The following is a 22279-nucleotide window of genomic DNA, read 5'->3' on the forward strand; positions in this document are numbered from 1 at the left end:
ATTTCGGGTTATGGAGATTAAAAATGAGGGCCATGCTGGTACATCAAGGACTGTATGAAGCTCTTGATGCAGAAGCCATGAAAGCCATTGAAGATGAAAGGAAGAAGAAGGAGATACAAATCAAAGCACACAGTGCAATCTTGCTGAGTCTTGGGGATGAAGTTCTGAGGGAAGTCTCTGAAGAAGAGACTGCAGTTGGCCTTTGGGGTAAGTTGGCTAACATTTATCTTAAGAAATCTTTAGCTAATAAATTGTACCTAAAGAAAAGGCTCTATACTTTGAGAATGGATGAAAGTAAAGAGCTGAGGAAACATCTTGATGAATTCAATAGAATTATTCTTGAGTTGAATAATATTGGAGTCAAGATAGATGATGAGGATCAAGGTATAATTCTACTCTCTTCTCTCCCAAAATCTTTTGAACACTTTGTTGATACTATATTATATGGAAAGGAATCCCTAACCATGGCAGATGTCAAGTCTGCACTCAACTCAAAGGAGATTCAAAAGAAATCTGATGACAATACCGACATCAGTGGAGAAGGGCTGTTTACCAAAGGCAAACCAGACAGAAAGAATCATCACAACAAACAGAACTACAATCATCAAAACAAGTCAAAGTTCAAATCAGGAAAGAAATGTTTTTATTGTCAAAAAAAAGGACATTTCAGGAGTGAGTGCAGGGCACTCAAGGCTAAACTTGCCAAAGAAGAAGGCAAGAAGCAAGGAGAAGCTGACATTGCATGCCAAGATTATATGTCTGCTGATGTTCTAGTTGTCTCAAGCAGAGCATATGAAGAAGAGTGGATCTTGGACTCGGGGTGTTCCTTCCACATGTGTCCAAAAGCTGAAATGTTCAATGATCTCAAGGAGATCTCAGGGGGAACAGTGCTGTTAGGAAACAACAAAGCATGCAGTGTACTTGGTATTGGGTCTGTGATCATCAATATGTTTGATGGCATACCAAGAACACTTAAGAATGTCAGGTATGTACCTGATTTGAAAAGAAACCTACTGTCAATTGGTATGTTAGACAGTATTGGTTGCATCATCAAGGTGGAAAGTGGAATGCTTGTAATCTCTAAGAATTCCATACCTGTGATGAAAGGAGAATTAAAGAATGGCTTATATTCTTTAATTGGTAAAACCGTTATGGGAAATGTTGCACCAGCCATAACAGATCAAGAGATTGACAAGACCAGGCTATGGCACCTAAAGCTTGGCCATGTGAGTGAAAGGGGCCTGCAAGAACTCGAAAAACAGGGACTGTTGAAAGACAAGTTGAATGGCAAGCTAGGATTCTGTGAAGATTGTGTTTATGGGAAGTGTTGTAAGGCAAAATTCTCATCTGGTCTACACATCAGCAAGGAACCATTGAATTACATACACTCTGACTTATGGGGGCCATCTAGAATCAAGACACTGGGAGGAGCTAGTTACTTTCTCAGCATCATTGATGATTTTTCTAGGAAGGTATGGGTGTATCTACTAAATTCTAAAGATCATGCTTTCAATGCATTTGTCACTTGGAAAAGACTTGTTGAGAATCAAACTGGAAAGAAGCTAAAGAAACTCAGAACTGATAATGGTCTTGAGTTTTGCTCAAACCAATTTACTGAGTTTTGCAAGAGAGAAGGCATTGACAGACACAAGACAGTTCCCAAGAATCCCCAGCAAAATGGGTTAGCTGAAAGGATGAACAGGACACTGACTGAGAGGGTCAGATGTATGTTACATTGTGCTGGTCTTGAGAGACCCTTCTGGGGTGAAGCTGTGAAGACAGCAGGCTATCTCATCAACAGATGTCCTTCTGCAGCCATTGAGTTCAAGACCCCTCAAGAGAAATGGACAGGGCATCCACCAAGTTATGAACATCTTAAGGTGTTTGGATGTACTGCCTATGCTCACATAAGGCAAGACAAACTCCAACCAAGAGCCTTGAAGTGTCTATTTCTAGGATATCCAGATGGAGTGAAAGGCTACAAATTATGGTGTTTGGAACCAGGATACAAAAAATGTATTCTAAGCAGGGATGTTGTCTTTAGGGAAGAAGAAATGGCAATGAAATCTAAGACAGACACAAAACCAAATGAAAACTCTAGTGCTGAACCAGTTGGGTTTGAGGTGGATACAGACACTACAGATCATGTACCTGAAGAACGGAGTTGCGATCGGGCTCATTCGTAAGAACATATGGGAGTTGAAACGACATGAGTGTAGATGATTACCAACTCACTAGAGATAGAGAAAGAAGGGTTCATAGAGCCCCCGCAGATTTGGTTTTGCTGATTTCACAGCTTTTGCACTTGCAGCAGCAGAAAAGCTTGACAACTCAGAGCCTGAAACCTTTCAAGAAGCAATCACAGGCAAGGATAAAAAGAAATGGAACAAAGCTATTGATGATGAGATGCTATCCTTGAAGAAAAATAAGACCTGGATTGTTGTCAACAAACCAGAGGGTCAAAAGCTAGTAGGATGCAAATGGCTATTTAGACACAAAGAAGATGAAACTGGCAATGGTGAAGTGAGATACAAAGCAAGGCTTGTAGCCAAAGGCTTTACTCAAAAGGAGGGAACTGATTTTACTGAAATTTTTGCCCCAGTTGTGAAACAAACATCCATAAGGGTTATGATAGCAAAAGCAGCTAAGTTTGACCTTGAGATTGATCAAATGGATGTTAGAACTGCATTCCTACATGGCACACTTGATGAAAAGATTTACATGGCACAACCAGAGGGATTTGACAATGGGAATCCCAATCAAGTATGCCTTCTGCTCAAGTCTCTGTATGGTTTGAAACAGGCTCCTAGACAATGGAATTTGAGGTTTGATGAGTTCATGAAGGCCATTGGATTCAATCAAAGCAGGTATGACCCTTGTGTTTACTTTAATCAGCATGTCTATCTATTGTTGTATGTAGATGACATGCTATTAATTGGTAAAGACAGATCTGAGATAAACAAGATAAAAGAAAAGCTTAAAGAATTTGAATTCGAAATGAAAGATCTAGGATCAGCTAAAAAGATCCTTGGTATTGACATCAAAAGGAAAAGACCTCATTCTATTTTCTTATCTCAGAAAGGTTACCTACAGAAAGTTCTAACTAGGTTTGGAATGGAAAATGCCAAACCTGTTTCAACACCATTAGCACACCACTTCAGACTTTCAAGGGAACAATCACCAAAAACAGAGAGAGAAAGGGCTGACATGGATGGCATACCATATGCCAATGCTGTTGGCAGCTTAATGTATGCCATGGTCTATACCAGACCTGACATTGGATATGCTATGAGCATGGTGAGCAGATTTCTCTCTGATCCTGGACAGCAACACTGGTCTGCTCTTAAATGGACTCTAAGGTACATCAAAGGTACTCTAAACATGGGAATTATGTTTGGAAAAGAGTCATTCACCAAAGAAATTGCTACTGGTTGTGTGGACTCTGACTATGCTGGCTGCATTGACACAAGGAGGTCTCTTACAGGTTTTGTGTTTACTGTTTTTGGTGGCTGTGTAAGCTGGAAATCAACCTTGCAAAAGGTTGTAGCTCTATCTTCAACAGAAGCAGAGTATATGGCTGTCACTGAAGCAATCAAAGAGGCATTATGGTTGAAAGGATTCACTAATGAACTCGGACTCAACACTGATGACATGACTGTGCACTGTGACAACCAAAGTGCACTTCATCTCATGAAAAATCCTATGCATCATGAGAGATCTAAACACATCGACATAAGGCTGCATTTCATCAGAGACATTGTCACCAGCAACCAGGTACATGTCAAGAAAATAAGCACAGATCACAACCCTGCTGACATGCTTACAAAGTGTGTCACTTTGGACAAGTTTAGACACTGTCTTACCTTGCTCAACATTGAAGAATCTTAAAATCCCAAACTACAGTTCACTTGTGTCTTAATTAAGGTGGAAATTGTTGTAATTAAGACACAAGCAAACTGTTAGTTTGCCACATCAGCAACTAACTTACCTAACCAACTGAATTCGGTTGGTCTCAAATCAGCTGCAACCTTCTTCTATAAAATGGACTCTAGTCTATTGTTTTAGGTACAGTTTTGATGCATTGTTAAGTTGTCTAGTGAGAGAGTAATCTAGAGAGAAGAGACATACATTGAGAGAATTGATTGAGGGATGTTAAAGGGATTGTCCATTCTTGAAATGGCTTCCCTCAAGTGAGGAATTAATGTAACTGGTTTCTGGTTTATACCAGATTGATGTTTTCTGGTTTATGCATCTCTCTCTCTCATTGATTGTAATAAAAGACAATTCAGCAATAAAGATTCTTCTTCATTCAAATCTCTGCCTTATCAATTCTTGGTGAATTCGATTCATTCATTCTCATTTTTCAGTTCATTGTTAATTGATTGCTTTTAATCACTTGTTCTTGTTCTGTTATTACTTGAATTGTGTTGTCTTCTAGCTGTGTTCTTTCACAACAGTTTTCTCCATTATAATCAAGTTGATTATAATCTCCGGTGGTTGTAGTGTACACCTCTTGAAACAATTCAGAAAGAAATCCCCAAGAACTCCTACACTTGAGCTCACAAAGTCATACAATGGTTGTTACAATTTCTCACTCTCATACACTATTCTAATCTCTATGTTTGCTCTAATCTTTATAATGAATAAATTAGAACTATATATGTAGTTACAATATGATCTAACTGACTGAAAAGAGAGACAACGTGTAAAATTACCTAAAATCAATTTATAATTAACTTAACAGAAAATTAATTAGTCAAAGATTTTGGGCAGATTTATTGTTATGTTTGAAATTATAGTATTGGAATCTTAAAGTTGTGCTTTCATGGGTATGATTTAGTTCTGGGTATTTTAGGCAGATTTGATATTCATACATTAAAATTATAATGTGATGATTAGGTCTGAAAGTTTTATTATGCTCTGATGACAATGATTTGGTTTAGGCTATAAATGAGCAATTTAGGCAGATTTATTTGCTATTCTTCTTTTTCGTTTGTGGGTTTTGTTGATTACTAAGAAATTTGATATGTTGAAGGGATACAGCAAGATTGGCTCTGTCCTTTAGCTTAAAATGGTTTATGGGCTACTAGAGAAATGAGATTTAACCAAGCATTCTTGTGACATGTCTATATTGTGATAGTAATCACTTCTTATTTCACTATTATCTTATGTTGATCGGATTGAAGCATAATGGGAGTTTGCTTAAAATGAGATAATCCGGATAAATTAGAGAGAACATGAAAGAGATTATAAAAGATAGGATAATATAGGAATGTTAATTATCGTTTCTATTATGTCCTTTTACTTAAAAGGCTTAGAAAGAAATATGAATGCATATGATCACTTAGATTTTTCTTGTAGATAGAGAGTTAAGTTTTAGGAGTTTACTAATAAACAACAACAACAACAACTATTCTCAAGGCTGCGATGATGCTTGCAATTTTCCCACCCAATTTTTCTTTACATATAGATTGGAACTTTATTCAGTATATACTTTGAGTTAATTACATGTACTAATAATTCAAATTCATTCACTTGGGCATTTACTTTTTTCATGAAATCCAAGATTGCTTTCCATATAATTACATTAGAACTGCTATATAGAGATTCGTATTCAATTTCTACATTGCAAAATTTGTCCATTTTATTTCAACAAGTTTTAACTACAGTAGCAGGTGTGTTAGGGTTGGAGAATAGTTGGTAATTATTAAGGTCTCCTTCTCTATCTTAATGTCTCTCTCTATTTATGTATCTTGTTAATTTTTCTACTTTGTGATTTGTATTATTACAAAATTTACATAAAAAAGTTATCTTAATTATAAAAGTAATTTAGTTGCAGTGAGAGCTTTGAACTCTATTTATGTTGGTTCTTTCTATTTTTTTGGGTTATGGTGGTATGTCGGTAGTGCTTTTTGTATAGATTAATAATGTACAACTATGAATTTGTGTATATTTTCGTATAAATATAATTTTTTGTCTAATATTTTGATTACTAGTATAAAAATGGTGATGGTGGTGGTGGTACGGTGGCTCAGTTTTTTTTTTATTATTATTATTATCATTATTTTTACTGCAAAAAAAAAAAATGTCGGTGCATTACTATTTGCTTTGGTTATGAACTGAAGCAAAAACCTTCTTTATTTGCTTCAATTCATAACCGAAGCAAAAAATCAATTAGCGTCATTTCATAACCGAAGCAAAAAAATTACTATTTGCGTCTACGGCTATAACGTCGGTTACACCAACTGAAGCAAATTCTTTATATGTCACTTAAAACCTGAAGTAAAAATCCCTTTTTGTAGTAGTGCCAGTCCAATGTTAAGCAGGTTAAAACAATGTTAGAATCTTCTTATGGAGAGAGCTTTGGTCCCTGCATCAGTAGGATTCTTCTCATTGGGCACTTTTTCAAGCTCTATTTCTCCTTCTTCTATCTTGTCTCTGACCCAAAGACATCCTTATGTCAATATGTTTTAATCTTTAAGTCATGGTAGACAAGGTTTTTGCTCAAGTGTATTACAGATTGACTATCTGAATACATAATTGCCTTGCCTTTCATCAAACTCAGTTCTTTTAAAATTCATTTGATCTTGAAAAACCGTGTTTTTGTAAATGTCAGTTGTATATAAGAAAATATAAAAACTGTAAGCGTTTGCGACGGCTAGAAAGTAATTTCTACAAAGAAACGAACGAGCGAATATAAAATATTTTGCAGAAAAATAAATAACTTGACACAAGAGATTTATACGTAGTATCAGTGTTCTCACGAACACTCCTAGTCCACGGGGCCACGCCCAGAGAATGAAATCAATTAATAAAGTATCAAAATTACAAAGACAATTGACTTAAACAAGTTCAGACTCCCTCTAAAGTATTGTCGCAATCCTTTGTAATCCACTTTATGAATCTGACTTCTTGAAACACCTTCAAGCCCGAACTCCCTTCGTCTTTGAAGTGTGAGTGCTTACTTCCTCCCGAAGTAAGGCTTCAACAAGTCTTCTCCGGAAGACCAAGTGCTTACTTCCTCCCGAATACCAATCTCTTGTTCAGTCAAGTAGTTCTTCACAACCTCTAGGACAGAGTAAGAACAGAAATAGAACAACTAGAACCTAGATGAACAACTAGGCTCTCACAAAACAAAGAAACACTCTCTTCTCTCAAAAGATAAATGCAAAAAATGAATAATGGAAGAGGTAATTCGAATGGTTGCTCTCTAGGCTCTATTTATAGAACATAGAATCCAAAGAGGCAACCAGAAGTTCGAATCTACAGCTGTACAAAAACTTTCCTAAAAAAACACGATCTGTTATAACAGAATCGGATGCTGACGCAACAGATCACACCAGAATCGGGAAACTTTCTAAAATCGGGTCCGATCTTCTATCAATGCTTGATTCCTGCCAAAAACAGATTAGATATTCTGATTGTATCAAGATACAATCGAAATCAATAAGGAAAAGGCAATAAACAAAGTTTCCCTAAAATAGACAACTTTCCAAAAGAGAATTCCTTCTCTTTTAAGAAGTTTTCAACAAAGGAAAGTTCAGTTGAAAGTGCAACTTTCCAAACAAGGAAAAGAGCAACTACAATCCAAATTTATAAGGTAAGAAATCGAATATGAATGCACAACAATCTTACCATAAAAGGAAAAATTATTATGTCAACTATTTATTTGAATACTAATTATTGGTGATTAATTAACTATTTATTTGGACTTTAATAAGAATAAATAGTATTTTAGTAAATTTTACGTAAAAATGTGTTGTATGAATTCATGTTTTACGTTAAGAATGTTTGTTTGAGTCCATGTAATATGTTTGTGTGAATCAAAATAATAAATGCTTATGTATGGTGTGTCATGCAAGTAAAATGGACCTATGTGTTACGTATTTTTACGTAGGTTTTTGTATGAGTACAGAGATTCATACTTGAATATATTTTGAATGTATTGTTGTGTTAATGAATATTTAGGATCTTGTTCTCAACAAGGAAATTCATTGAGGTGCTTGGAGTAGCAAGAAGGTGTTCTTAACAACTGAGGTAAGAAGAGTGGACATCTGTGCACAGGGTGTATGTTGAAACATACAACTGTATTATGGGTTTGTATTTACATGTTTTATTCTATGGTAGATTGTTGTTTTATGCTAATGTTATTGGTGTGTGATAGGGATAAGGCTTTTGAATGTTTGTGTGAGGATAGCACTTATAGGATGGGTTTTCTGCTGCTGGTGTGAGCATAGCACTGCAGGATATATATATTTTTGGCTGCTTGTATGGGTTTACTTGCAGGTTATCCTATCATGGGTGGGTACAGCTTGTGATAAGGGATTGCCCTGTTGGATGCCGAGTGTGAGAACAGCACGAGGCAGGGCAGGTTACACTTCATGTCTGATCAACATGAGTGGGAGTATGTTATCGTATGTGAGGACAATGTGCGATAAGATACTGTGTGTTATGTGTGTGAGTATAGCATGCATTAAGATTACACTGTGATATGATGTTCTATTATATTTGAGAATAGTATGTGATATGATATGTTGGTATATGTATGCTAGCATGGTATGAATTAATTTTACATTGTGATGTTATTATGTTTATGACTATGTTATCTAGTTGGGGAGTTATGTCCTACATAGCTCTTCTTACTGGGCGTTAGCTCACGGGTACTCTGTGTGCAGGTAAGGCAAAACTATACAGTGAGGGTGGCGAGCTCGAGGCATGGATTACATGTTAGGGGATTGTCACGATGTTTTGGTTTGAGAATATTTCTTTAAAGATTATGGCTCGATTACTTTTGTAAAAGTTAATGTTTAAAAATTTATAAAGGAATCAAGAGTTTTTGTTTTAAAATAATGAGATCTCATGCTTTAATTATTTTCAATAAATTAGTTTATTGTTTTTCTATAAATGGTTTTAAACGGACTAGTAAGTGTGACGTCTCGGGAAATCGGGGCGTTACATATTGTGATTTAAAGATCCTCTATATAGTTGATTTACATCGAGATGGGATTTCTTTACCGTTCTCACCCCTCAATGTATTTTGCCCCTTAAAACACTTAGCTACCTGTAAATGGTGTTTAGTGATCTAATAATTAGTCAGTTAAACAAGAGCTCATCCATTTACTTCTATTTGCTAAGCTCGAAGGGAATCATCACTTAACTTCTATACACCAGTAGAAGCTATAGATTCCATATTTATGTTCAGCACTCCCACTCAATCATACTATCATGTTCTCGAAATATACGTATCACCCTGACCCGAAAGTAGGCTTAACTAATAAATCTAAGAACATGAATAACACTCCTGAGTTGAGCCTAAGCATATCAGGATTTAGATTCTTTTTAATCTTAAGATCAACTACTGATATTGACTTGGAAAGATATGTATAACGGTAAGTTTGTAATATCTTAACTTAGTTGCAATATCGGTCCAGTCCAATGTATACTCCATACATTCGAAACTAGTATACTTTACTAATGTCCTGGAAAGAACATAACACTTACTCCAAGTGTAAGTACACATCATCGCTGATTATCACATTAGTGTAAATCCAATAACACTGATGAAACAGGGACCAAAACTTTTGATTCATATGATCACAATCACATTCCACTGTGTTGACGATACTGTAATTGTGAATAAACATATGATCTGGATTTAACTGATTTTGTGTGTATGAATGTAATAAACATATTAAACATATTAAACCATTAGCATGTAAAATTCATGCAAACATCAATCACTTCAAATTTCTTATATTGATAACTAATCAGATTGTAAAGAGTTTTATTTAGGGCATAAAACCTAACAAATCCATACCTTGTTGCGAACAAATTGGTTGAGTTCCTCTTGCATTGCATTGAGCCATTCCTCAAAGGTCATGGCTTCCTTCACATTTTTCGGTTCATATTGAGAAACAAAACAAAGAAAGCTGATTAAATTAACATACCTTCTGCGAGTTACCATGCTTTCTTCAGGATTTCCAAGAATGAGATCTTTTGGATGATTCAATTTGACTCTAGTGCTTGGTTCTTTCTGAATAGAATCAGTGATGATGTTTGAATGAGTCAAGGTAGATGGTTCTGGTTCTCCGGTCTCAGTTGCAGCAGCAGATTCGTCATTTGCAGCATCAGAAATGGGTTCTGCTGCATCAGGATCTGCTTTTGCTGCTTCTAGAGGAGCATCCATGAGACTATCTATCTTGGCTTCTGTGGAAAACTCTGAAAAATCTTTAAAATCATCAACAACCACATTAGCTGATTCCAAAACAGTTTGAGTTCTCATGTTATAAACACGATAAGCTCTACTATTTAAGGAATATCCAATAAACACACCAACATCACTTTTAGCATCAAATTTAGCAATATGCTCACGATCTCTATAGACATAACACACACATCCAAAAACATGAAAATGACTTACATTGGGGCGCTTACCTTTCCAGATTTCATAAGATGTTTTTTAGGTACCTGGACGAATAAACACTCTGTTTATTATATAGCAAGCTGTGTTAATAGCTTCAGCCCATAAGCACTTTGTCAACTTCTTGCCATTTAACATCACTCTTGCCATTTCCTGCAATGTTCGATTCTTCCTCTCAACAACTCCATTTTGTTGAGGAGTTTTGGGAGCTGAAAATTCATGAGTTATACCTGTAGACTTGCAAAAATCATCATACACAGAATTTTAAAACTCCTTACCATGATCACTTCGAATTCGAACAATTTTCCCAATATTACAACCTTTCTCAACTCTTAATCTCAAACAAAGAGTTTTAAAGGCATCAAAAGTGTCAGACTTTTCTCTTAAGAAATCTACCCAAGTAAAATGAGAGAAATCATCAACACAAACAAAGATATATCGTTTACCATTCAAACTTTCAACTTGGATTGGACCCATAAGATCCATGTGAAGTAATTCCAATACTTTTGAGGTATTGATATCAGACACAGGCTTGTGAGTGATTTTTAATTGCTTCCCAAGTTGACACGGTTCACACTTACCAACACTTTCTTTACCAAGCTTGGGAAGTCCTCGAACAATACCTGCATTTGATAATTTTTTCAGGTTTTTATAATTAATATGCCCAAGCTTGGCATGCCACAAACCTGTGGTGTTGTTGATAGCTGAATGACAAGTAAACACAGGGGTTAGAGTGTAACAGTTATCATTGGATCGAAATCCTTGCAAGATACATTCATTATCATCATTAAGAACATAGAAATGATCACTATCAAATGAAACAGTATACCCTTGGTCACAAATTTGCCTAATACTAAGTAAATTAGCGCTTAGTCCTTCAACTAACATCACATTTTTCAGTCTAGGTAACCCTTCAAAATTTAGAGTTCCCATACCAACAACTTTACCAGCTAAGCCATTACTAAACGTGACCTCACCACATTGCATTGGTCTGATATTCATTAAAAAATCCTTATCACCTGTCATATGTCTAGAACAACCACTGTCAAAATACCACATTTGAGAAGCAGCACTTTTATCAGAAAAACCAACTAGAGATTTTTCTTTTTCAATCCATTTTTGTTTCAAAGCACTATGTTTCTTTTGAAAAAATTTCAAATTACCAAAATAATTTGTTTTAAACAAATTTTTCAACGTGAAACATTTAGGTCTGATATGTCATTTTCTACCACAAAAATGACAAGTAAGAACAAATCTTTTTACCTGAGATCTTACTCTTTTCGAAAATCCTGGAGATTTTGCGACATCAGAAACAGCTCTTGCTACAACAGGCTGCGAAACTGTTGCAGCAGACTTTGTAGCCTCAGAATGATTCGTTGGAACACTAGATTTTACAAACTTCGTGACTCCAGAATTTTCCATTCCATTTGATCCAATGCCTGCGAAACCTCTTTGACCTGCATTCTGTGCTTTTTCAAAAATAGAAGATCCAGGGTTAAGCATTTGAATATTTTTCTTAAAATTTTCAAGTTCTTTCTTTAAGAGAGTGATTTTTTCATCTTTATCACAAACATTTGTCTCATACTCTTTTATTTTCAGTTCACACATTTCAATTTGACGAGACAATTTTTTATTCAATTTATTCAACTCTCTATTTTCAGAAGCACCCTGAATCCATTTTTCATACATGACTTTGTATGATTCAGCAAGAGACTCTTCACAAATTTCAGACTCATCTGAATCTGATCCCTCTTGTTTGGTGGTATTATTCAAACATACCAATCTAGTTTTTACCTGTGAATCACACAACACATTAGTCATAACAGAAGTTAGGGCAACATTTTCAGAATTATCTTCATCACTTTCGGTTTCATCATCACTCCAAGTGACATTAAAACTTTTCTTATTCTTTTTCAGAGTGTTTGCACACTCAGATTGAATATGCCCAAAACCTTCACATTCCCTACACTGAATTCCCTTTTTGTTAGAGACAGATGGTTTAATAAAAGTATTACCTTTTGAAACTTTCGAAATATTCTTTTTATTTCCCATCTTTTTCATATAGTTCTGAAAATTCTTTGTTAATAAAGCAATCTCATCATCACATTCACCATCAGAATTTTCATTATCAGCAACTTTCAAAGCAATACTTTTACCTTTATCAGCAATGGATTTAGGTTTGTCCTTTTGTTTAATCTGTTGATTTAATTCAAAAGTACGTAAGGAACCCATCAATTCTTCCACCTTCATTGTGCTAAAATCTTTAGCTTCCTCCATTGCCAAAAGTTTAGTATCGAACCTTTCTGGAAGAACTCTAACAATTTTTCTCACAAGAACAGAATCATCAAGCTTTTCACCAAGAGCAAAATATTCATTAGCAATATCAGATAATTTTTCATAGAATTCAGTTAAGGTTTCATTATCAGACATTCTAAGCTCATCAAATTTAGTTTGAAGCATAGATCGCTTCACATCAGAAGTTCCCTCAAACTGAGTTTGAAGGATCTCCCAAGCTTCCTTAGCAGAAACACAAGATGATATAAGTTTAATGTAACCTTCACCTACACCGTTAAAAATAGCATGCAAGGCTTTGCTATTGTAGGCAGAAAGTTTATCATCTTCAATAGACCAATCCAGTTCAGATTTTATAGAAGTGTTACCTGAAGAATCTGTCTCAACTGGAAGAGACCAACCTGATAAAACCATTCTCCAAGCTTTCTCATCTTGAGATTTGATGAAGGCCCTCATTCTAACTTTCCAATAAGGATAGTTAGAGTCATTAAGCAATGGTGGTCTAGAAATAGAACTTCCTTCTGCAAAAAATGACATTTTAACACAAAAACGTTATAGGACCACACTAAGAGTTTAGTGTCCCGCTCTGATACCAAATGAAAAACCGTGTTTTTGCAAATGTCAGTTGTATATAAGAAAATATAAAAACTGTAAGCGTTTGCAGCAGCAGAAAGTAATTCTGCTACAGCAAAACAGATAAGGCAGAATATAAAATACTTTGCAGAAAAATAAATAACTTGACACAAGAGATTTATACGTGGTATCAGTGTTCTCACGAACACTCCTAGTCCACGGGGCCACGCCCAGAGAATGAAATCAATTAATAAAGTATCAAAATTACAAAGACAATTGACTTAAACAAGTTTAGACTCCCTCTAAAGTATTGCCGCAATCCTTTGTAATCCACTTTATGAATCTGACTTCTTGAAACACCTTCAAGCCCGAACTCCCTTCGTCTTTGAAATGTGAGTGCTTACTTCCTCCCGAAGTAAGGCTTCAACAAGTCTTCTCCTGAAGACCAAGTGCTTACTTCCTCCCAAAGTAAGGCTTTATCAAGTCTTCTCCCGAACACCAATCTCTTGTTCAGTCAAGTAGTTCTTCACAACCTCTAGGACAGAGTAAGAACAGAAATAGAACAACTAGAACCTAGATGAACAAATAGGCTCTCACAAAACAAAGAAACACTCTCTTCTCTCAAAAGATAAATGCAAAAAATGAATAATGGAAGAGGTAATTCGAATGGTTGCTCTCTAGGCTCTATTTATAGAACATAGAAACCAAAGAGGCAACCACAAGTTCGAATCTACAGCTGTACAAAAACTTTCCTAAGAAAACACGATCTGCTACAACAGAATCGGATGCTGACGCAACAGATCACACCAGAATCGGGAAACTTTCTAAAATCGGGTCCGATCTTCTATCAATGCTTGATTCCTGCCAAAAACAGATTAGATATTCTGATTGTATCAAGATACAATCGAAATCAATAAGGAAAAGGCAATAAACAAAGTTTCCCTAAAATAGACAACTTTCCAAAAGAGAATTCCTTCTCTTTTAAGAAGTTTTCAACAAAGGAAAGTTCAGCTGAAAGTGCAACTTTCCAAACAAGGAAAAGAGCAACTACAATCCAAATTTATAAGGTAAGAAATCGAATATGAATGCACAACAATCTTACCATAAAAGGAAAAATTATTATGTCAACTAACTTGCCAAAAAAGGACTTTACAGATCTAAACAGCTTTCTTGAATGCTTCAATTATTGTCATGAACTCTGCTTCTATTGTTGATAAGGCTACCATTAATTAAAATTGAGATTTCCAACTAATGTAGCATGTATATAATTAAAACAGGAGCTTGTTATAGACCTTTTGGCGTCTTTGTTTAATTCCAAAGGATTTTATCTTTTCTGTGAAGGATTTTAACTGGTTGCTTCTCATAACTCAACATATATATGTGGGGGATGGAGGTGTATTTCTGTAGCATAGAAATATAAAATACATTATGAACTACTGGCAGTGCTGAAGGCAAGGCTAGACGATAAGCAACTAATCCAACCTTCTCGAGAATCTTAAAAGGCCTTGTAAATCTAGGACATAACTTGCCCTTCTTTCCGAAACATTTAACCCCTTTCATATATAGGAGAAACCCGCAAGAATACATGATCTCCTACCTAAAACTCTATATTTCTGTGTTTCGAATCTGCATAACTCTTTTTCCTACTCTGGGAGGCAAGCATCCTGACTTTGATCTTCTCTAATGTCTCATTAGTCTGCTGAACTGATTCTGGACCCAGATACTTTCATTCTCCAGTTTCATCCCAGTGAATTAGAGATCTACATTTTCTACCATACAATATTTCGTAAGGAACCATCCCTATGGTACTCTGATAGCTATTATTCTATGAAAATTCTTTCAGTGGCAGATACTTACTCCAGTAGTCTTCAAAATCTATCACACAGGCTCGTAACATATCTTCTAATATCTTGATTGTCCTCTCGGACTGATCATCTGTCTGAGGATAGAAAGTTGTACTGAACTTCAAGTTCGTACCCATTTCTCGCTGGAGACTTGCCCAGAACTTTAGCTTCAACCCGTTCAAGGTGAACGAGCGGGTCTGCATGACGTTCTACATGTGGTCGGGTTCGAGTCTAACCCAGACCCACATGTAGACCTTTTTTTCATTTATATATACTTATCTAAACTTTAATAATAATACAAGTTTACACTTTACATACATTGAACCTCAAATATAATATTAATATGTATTAATTATTCCAAAAAAAAGAAAAAAGTTACATGATATAATATATATTATATGTATATATAGTATACATTATATGTATATTTCATTAAATTAAATGGTTTAATTATATGTTTATATATAATTAGGTAAGTGTTTAAGGTTTTGTTATATGTTTATATATAATTAGATATGTTTACATATAATTAGGTATGTATAAAAAAAATGTTGGACCAACCCGCCAAACCTCCCAGACCCAACCCGCAATCCGCACACCTGTGGACTCAGCCAACCGACCGGTCTATACACGGGCGGGTGCGGGTTACATTTTTTTTCTCGAAACTTGCGAACCCGAAACTCAGTAAACCTGCTTTTTGTTCAGTCCTATTTTATGTAAATTTCTCTCATCTATTATATTTTAATGTTTACCCACCAATAAATAACAAAACAACAATTTGTATTAATGTTTAAATAGCAAGCAAGGATTAGAATAGAGTTTTCTATAGAGAAAAAAATCATAAAATTTAATTGTGTCTCATCAACCACATAACTACTATTTTTATTTTTATTTTTTTTTAACATGAGGAAGCATTCAAACTTGAGACTTCTTCTTTCTACAAAAAGAAAGAATTTAAAAAAACAAAGAAAAAACTTGAGACTTCTTCTTTAGGGTAAGAAATGTTGTACTATTAAATTATGCCTATAATCACCAAAATATTTTTGTGGTCCACTTGTCCTTGATAATATTTCAAACTTGAAAATGGAGGGTAGAGATGAAGAAAAGGGAAGCGGCCAGTTATTTAGAAAATATCTGTTCTAAGTGATAAAATATATATGGACAACAGTAGCATTATTTCATTGGTTGGTGCTTGCTTTACAGCTAGTACTGCTGTGGGAATAATAGGACTAACCATTCAATATTTATGCCATGTTTGGACTTTTGGAGATATTGATAAAGAAAAACAGGCCACTACTTATCCTCCATGACCAAGACCAACAAAAATCAAATTCATGTGTTCAACAATTGCAGCTGCCTAATATAAATATAACAACTTTTTCTTCTTTTTCTTTCAAACATATTTCTTCTCTATCTCGACATATCTTAACTGAAATCTCTATATATACGTAGGGCCAACCGTTTGTTACACAATCCTAAATATCTTTTATTTGTACCTTTTTAATATATATACATATAGTAATATAATGTATATATATGACTAACTTTTCTATCTAATATTTTGTTAGTTACACGTACGTAATCATAATAATGAACGATAGATATATATTGCTATGTAGGTTGCCATATCCATCATCCATGCTTCGTTTCAACTAAGTAGATATTTTCATTAATATATTTATATTTATGATTTGGTATATATATGATACTCATACGAGTAATCTTTTATTTTTCTTTTGTATCTTGTTTATCTTAATTATCCAATACAAATTACATAGTCAAAAGATAAAAAGAAAAAGAAAAAAATATAAATTAAATAAACATTGGAAACATGACTTTTATATTTATATATCTTTTTGTTTTTTATATCCCTTATAATAAATATAAAACATTCTTTTCATACACAACTATACAATAGCCTTTTTGTGTATGATCAACACGTCGGTAAATACCTATATTTGACGCAAAAAATTACTGAGATTTTTTCTCATTTTGGAATTGACGCAGCTTTGCATCGGTTAAAATATGATATATTGGTCTTTTGCGTCAATTTTAAAAAGATGTCATGCAGCGTCATTTCCAAACTGACGCAACACCCCATCCAAACTGCACCCCCATTCAGCTTTTCTCTCTCTCTTCTCTCTTATGTCTCTCTCTTCTTTCTCTTCTCTCGGGATCTCTCTCGCACACCCATCCAAGTTGCACCCCGTCCAACTATGGGCTCCTACCGCCCAAGGGCCACCATACCACTCTCTCGGACCACTCCTACACGGTGGTGACTACTTTCGAACTAAAACCACTGTGCGACATTCAAGCCACCATCTATCTCTCTCGTTCTCCCAAAGATCTCTCTCTCGTAAATATGATATTTTCATATTTCTTTTGTAGGCCCAATGTGGATGGTGGGAGCTCCCATGGTGTTTGCACAATTTTTTATTGGCAACGACGAGGATCTTCAATGGTTTTTGATTTGTTATCTTGTAAAAACTATATATTTGTGTTTCTGATGTGTGGAGGGATTTGAATGGAGCGAGAACTTATCTTTATTATTATTATTATTATTTAGTATGTGTCAGTGCAAAACTGACGAGAATATAGTTAAAATTTTGACTTTTACTCTATTTCTGTCGGTTCCAAAATAACGCGATTTTTTAATACCGACAATTGAAAAATGATTCAAAATAATATTTATTTGCATCTGCGACAAATATGTCGATTTATAAAACTAACAAAAATATTTTAAATGGCAGTTAGAAACCGACAAAAATAAACATATTTGTAGTAGTGACATTGTTATATTAGGATAAATTTTCTCTCCCCGCGAGAAGGACTACACTAAAGAGGATTCGCAGTATCGAAAGTGACCTCGCAATTAGGTAAAATAAGTACCTCGCAATATCAAAAGAGACCTATCAAAATAAAAGGTGTGAACACACACCAATTAACAGAAATAAACGATAAAGCATTCAAGCTTCATTATATCTAACATTAAATTTATTCTATAATCGATGTAATCAGTAAAATTAAGTACATGTTATTATTGTAACAGTCTAATTATGTTGAAGTCATTAGATCCACTAAAAGAAATGTCACTTTTACCAGCACAGTTCGCTACTACGCTGGTAAAAGTAACTTTTACCAGCGCATTTCGCAAACTGCGCTGGCAAAGAGGTCTAAGTTTTACCAGCGTACATTTGTAATGGCTAAAATCTAACTTTTACCAGCATATTTACGCGCTAGGAAAAGTCATTTTTGCTAGCGCTTTTCATTTTATGCTGGCAAAAGTTCTAATACCAACATTGATTTGCCAACTCCTTTTTGCCAACACATCACAAGTAAATTCTATTTTACCATGGCAATACCAACTTTTGCCAGCACAAAAATGTGCTGGCAAAAGTGACATTTCTTGTAGTGATCGTCTAGACATAAGTGAAAACAAAGAAAGGAGTAGAAAGAAAAAATAGATGAGAGAAAGAGAAATTAAAACAAAAGAATTGTCTTCATTACATTATTATGGAATCAAGTACAAGTATTTATAGAGAGTTAGGATTAACAAGCTAATCTAACTAACTTTTGATAACAATAAAAAGAAGCTAACATTACTAACTAATTGCAAGAGACTAACAATTAGTATTAACTAAATTTTAACTAACTAGTAAACTTGATTCCCTTAATACTTCCTCACAAACTCACAATTGGGGTCACTAATAAGTGTGAGTTTGGATTTGAATATATAGAGGAAATCGTTGACTTGAGATTGCTTTAGTAAGACCACAAGCAAGCTAGTCAATGGTAGGGAAGTGTTTGACAGAAATTTGATGATTATGAATCTTTTTCTAAACAAAGTATAAATCAAGTTCTATGTGTTTTGTTCGAGTATGGAGAACCGGATTTGTTGTGAGCATAATTGTTCTAAGATTGCAACACCAGGCCATAAGATGAGTATGTTAATGAATGTATAACTCAATGAATAGAGATTGAATTCAAGAAAGTGTTGGGTTTTATGCCCTAAATAAAACTCTGTTTCAATGTAATCCAGATTATTCAATATCAATAAAGTAACAGAAGTAATTTTTCATTCACTTGTGTATGTTTTGGTTCACTTAATCAATTGCTTGTCTATTTGATTTATAAATTCATCCAAACCCCTTTTCACATACTTGATCATGTTTATTGTGTTGTCAACACAGTGGAAAATAAACATGACTATGTGAATAAAGTATTCCTAGATTTATCAGAACACTGGGTTTCACTGATATGACAATCTACAACAGAGTTTACTTACATTTGGAGAAATGTTATGTTCTTTCCAGAACTAGGTTAAAGTAAAGCTCGGGTTGGATGCATGGAGTATGCATTGGAATGGACCGATATTGAACTTTGAATTAGATTTTGAAACTTACCGTAAACATCTATTCAATTCAATATCATAAGTTGATCCTAGATCACATGATCGAAATCCTGATATGGTTAGGCTTAATTTCAAGAGTATTATTCGTGTTCTTTGATTTGTTAGTTAAGCCTAATCTTTAGTCTGGGCAATACATACATTTTGGAAACACGGTAGTGCGATTGAGTGGGAGCGCTAACATAAATATGGAATCTATAGCTTCTATCTGGCGAATAGTAAGCAAAGGGTGATCTCCTTCGAGCTTAACCAAACGAGATAAATGATTGAGTACTCATTTCACTTAGTTGAAATATCATTTATACAGGGTTAAGTGTTTTAAGGATAAAATACATTGTAGGGTGTTACGGTAATTTAAGTCCATTTACAGTGTAAATCATCCATATAGAGGATCATTGATCACATTAGGATTATAACAATGGATAACTAATAATGTGTCTCTATGGTGGAACATATAGAGCATTCTATATACTGAGAGTGCAATTCTGATCAGTTCTATGCGTGGATTCAACGAAGAATTAATAAGTCAGTGAATTTAAGTGGTAAATTCTAGATCTCCTTATTGGAAGTTCGGATATATAGACCCATATGGTCCCCTCACTAGTTGACCTGATATTACTTGTAAGACTCATTTAATTGATTTTAATTAATCAATTAAAAATTCTCAAGATAGACTTGTCTATTTGAGAATTTATCACTTATTAAGGGTAAAACAGTAAATAGAGATTTTGAAGGGCATATTTATTAATTAGGAAACTTTAATTAGTTTCATTATTAATAAAATAAATGATAATATATTATTTGATAATTAATTTTAATTATTAAATAATTAGATTTGTCATTAATGTGGTTGAACAATGGAATTGGCAGTTTTTCACAAAACAGGAAACTATCAGTGTAGGAAAAGGAAAGTTTGAAAAGTGGCAAGCCTTGTTTCCACAATGCCTAGGCCGGCCACTTAGCTTCCTTTTCTCTTTAATTTTTTCAATTCCAAATGTCAATCTTAGCCCTTGGTGGTCTTCTATAAATAGAAGGCAAAGGCTTCAGAATTATACACAACTGTACAACCTTTTCACAGTATTATTCTGAAAGAATTTTCTCTCAGAAAATTCTCTCTGAGCCGCCACCCTCTCTCTCTCTCTTCCTTCACTGTTTCGAAATGTATAAGTGCTAGAGTAGTGCCCACACACATCAAGTAATACCTCAATCATAGTGAGGAAGGCTGTGTAGAATTCAGAAACAACAAAGAAGGACTATCGGGCTCAGATCTTGATTATACTCTGCTACAGAAAGGAATCAAGGGTTAGAGATCTGAGTGGGAGGAGACATATATTCCGCTGCAATCACTGTAAGATTTCTGATACTCTTATGTGTTTAATTTCCTATCGTTTTAGAAGTTCATATTTAGGTTGTTAAATCAACATACTTGTGAGTAGATCTAAGTTCCTGGTAAAATAACTTCCAACAACTGGCACCAGAGCCATGGTAATTGATTTGCTTGCAAGAAATTTGGACTTAAAACGATTTGCTTGTTTTTTGGATGGTATCATGTTGCTTTGAGTGTCATATTGATGTTTGATTGTTGTTTGTGAATTCTGGGAAAAATGGTTACTGTTCTTATTCTGTAATTATTTTTGTTGGATAGTTTGGAAAATTCTAAGCAATTTACTTTTTTACAGAACTCGATTTCGATTTAATTTGAATTAGTTATGAATTTTTGAAAATTGGAAAAATCGGGGTGACGAGCAACATCATCACGCGCGCGGAATGGCTGCTTGCAGCCTTCCTTGTAACACCCCGATTTCCCGAGATGTCACATAGGATAGTCCGTATAAAACAATTTAATAAGATAAAGACAAACAAATATTTCTTTATTGAAAAATATCCAAGCATGAGATCTCATTGTTTAAAACAAAATTCTTTTAGTACTGTAAACTTAAATAAGAACTAGTTAAGTCAAAATAATAGTTCCAAAATGTTTAGCAGTTAAAAACATTAAAAGCAAAATACTGTGCCAGCCCCCTAACATGCGGTCCACGCCTCGAGCTCTTCATTCTCACTGCTTAGCCTTACCCTTACCTGCACACAGAGTACCCGTGAGCTAACGCCCAGTAAGAAGAGCTATGTAGGACATAACCCTCCTAACTAGTTACTTGGCATAATTTGCTCTTTTATATTAATCAACAGTAATTCACATTCCATAAATATATCCACAACGCATGTTGTTCTCACATGCACACATCAAGTCTCATACCGCACATTATACTCACATACGATAATCAACTATTCTCTCATGTTGATCAGACATGAGGTAACCTACCCTGCCTTGTGTTATTCTCACACTTGGCATCCAACAGGGCAATTAATTACCATAAGTTGTACTCACCCATGATAATGTTATAACCTGCAAGTGTTATGCTCACACAAGCAGCAAGACCCTAATATTATTCTCATGCTAACGATGCTCACAAAATATAAGGAAATCATAACACAATCAAATTAAATAGCAAACCAACCCAAGTTGTATGCATAACATACACCCTGTGTACAGATGTCCACTCTTCTTACCTCAGTTGCTAAGACCACACTTGCTACCTCGAGCACCTCAACGAATTTCCTTGTTGAGAACAAGATCCTAGACATTCATTAACACAACAATACACTCAAAATACATTCAAGTATGAATCTCTAAACTCATACAGAAACTTACGTAAAAATACGTAACACATAGGTCCATTTTAC

This window comes from Cannabis sativa, chromosome X, assembly GCF_029168945.1.
Source record: "Cannabis sativa cultivar Pink pepper isolate KNU-18-1 chromosome X, ASM2916894v1, whole genome shotgun sequence".
In the NCBI taxonomy this organism is placed as follows: domain Eukaryota; kingdom Viridiplantae; phylum Streptophyta; class Magnoliopsida; order Rosales; family Cannabaceae; genus Cannabis; species Cannabis sativa.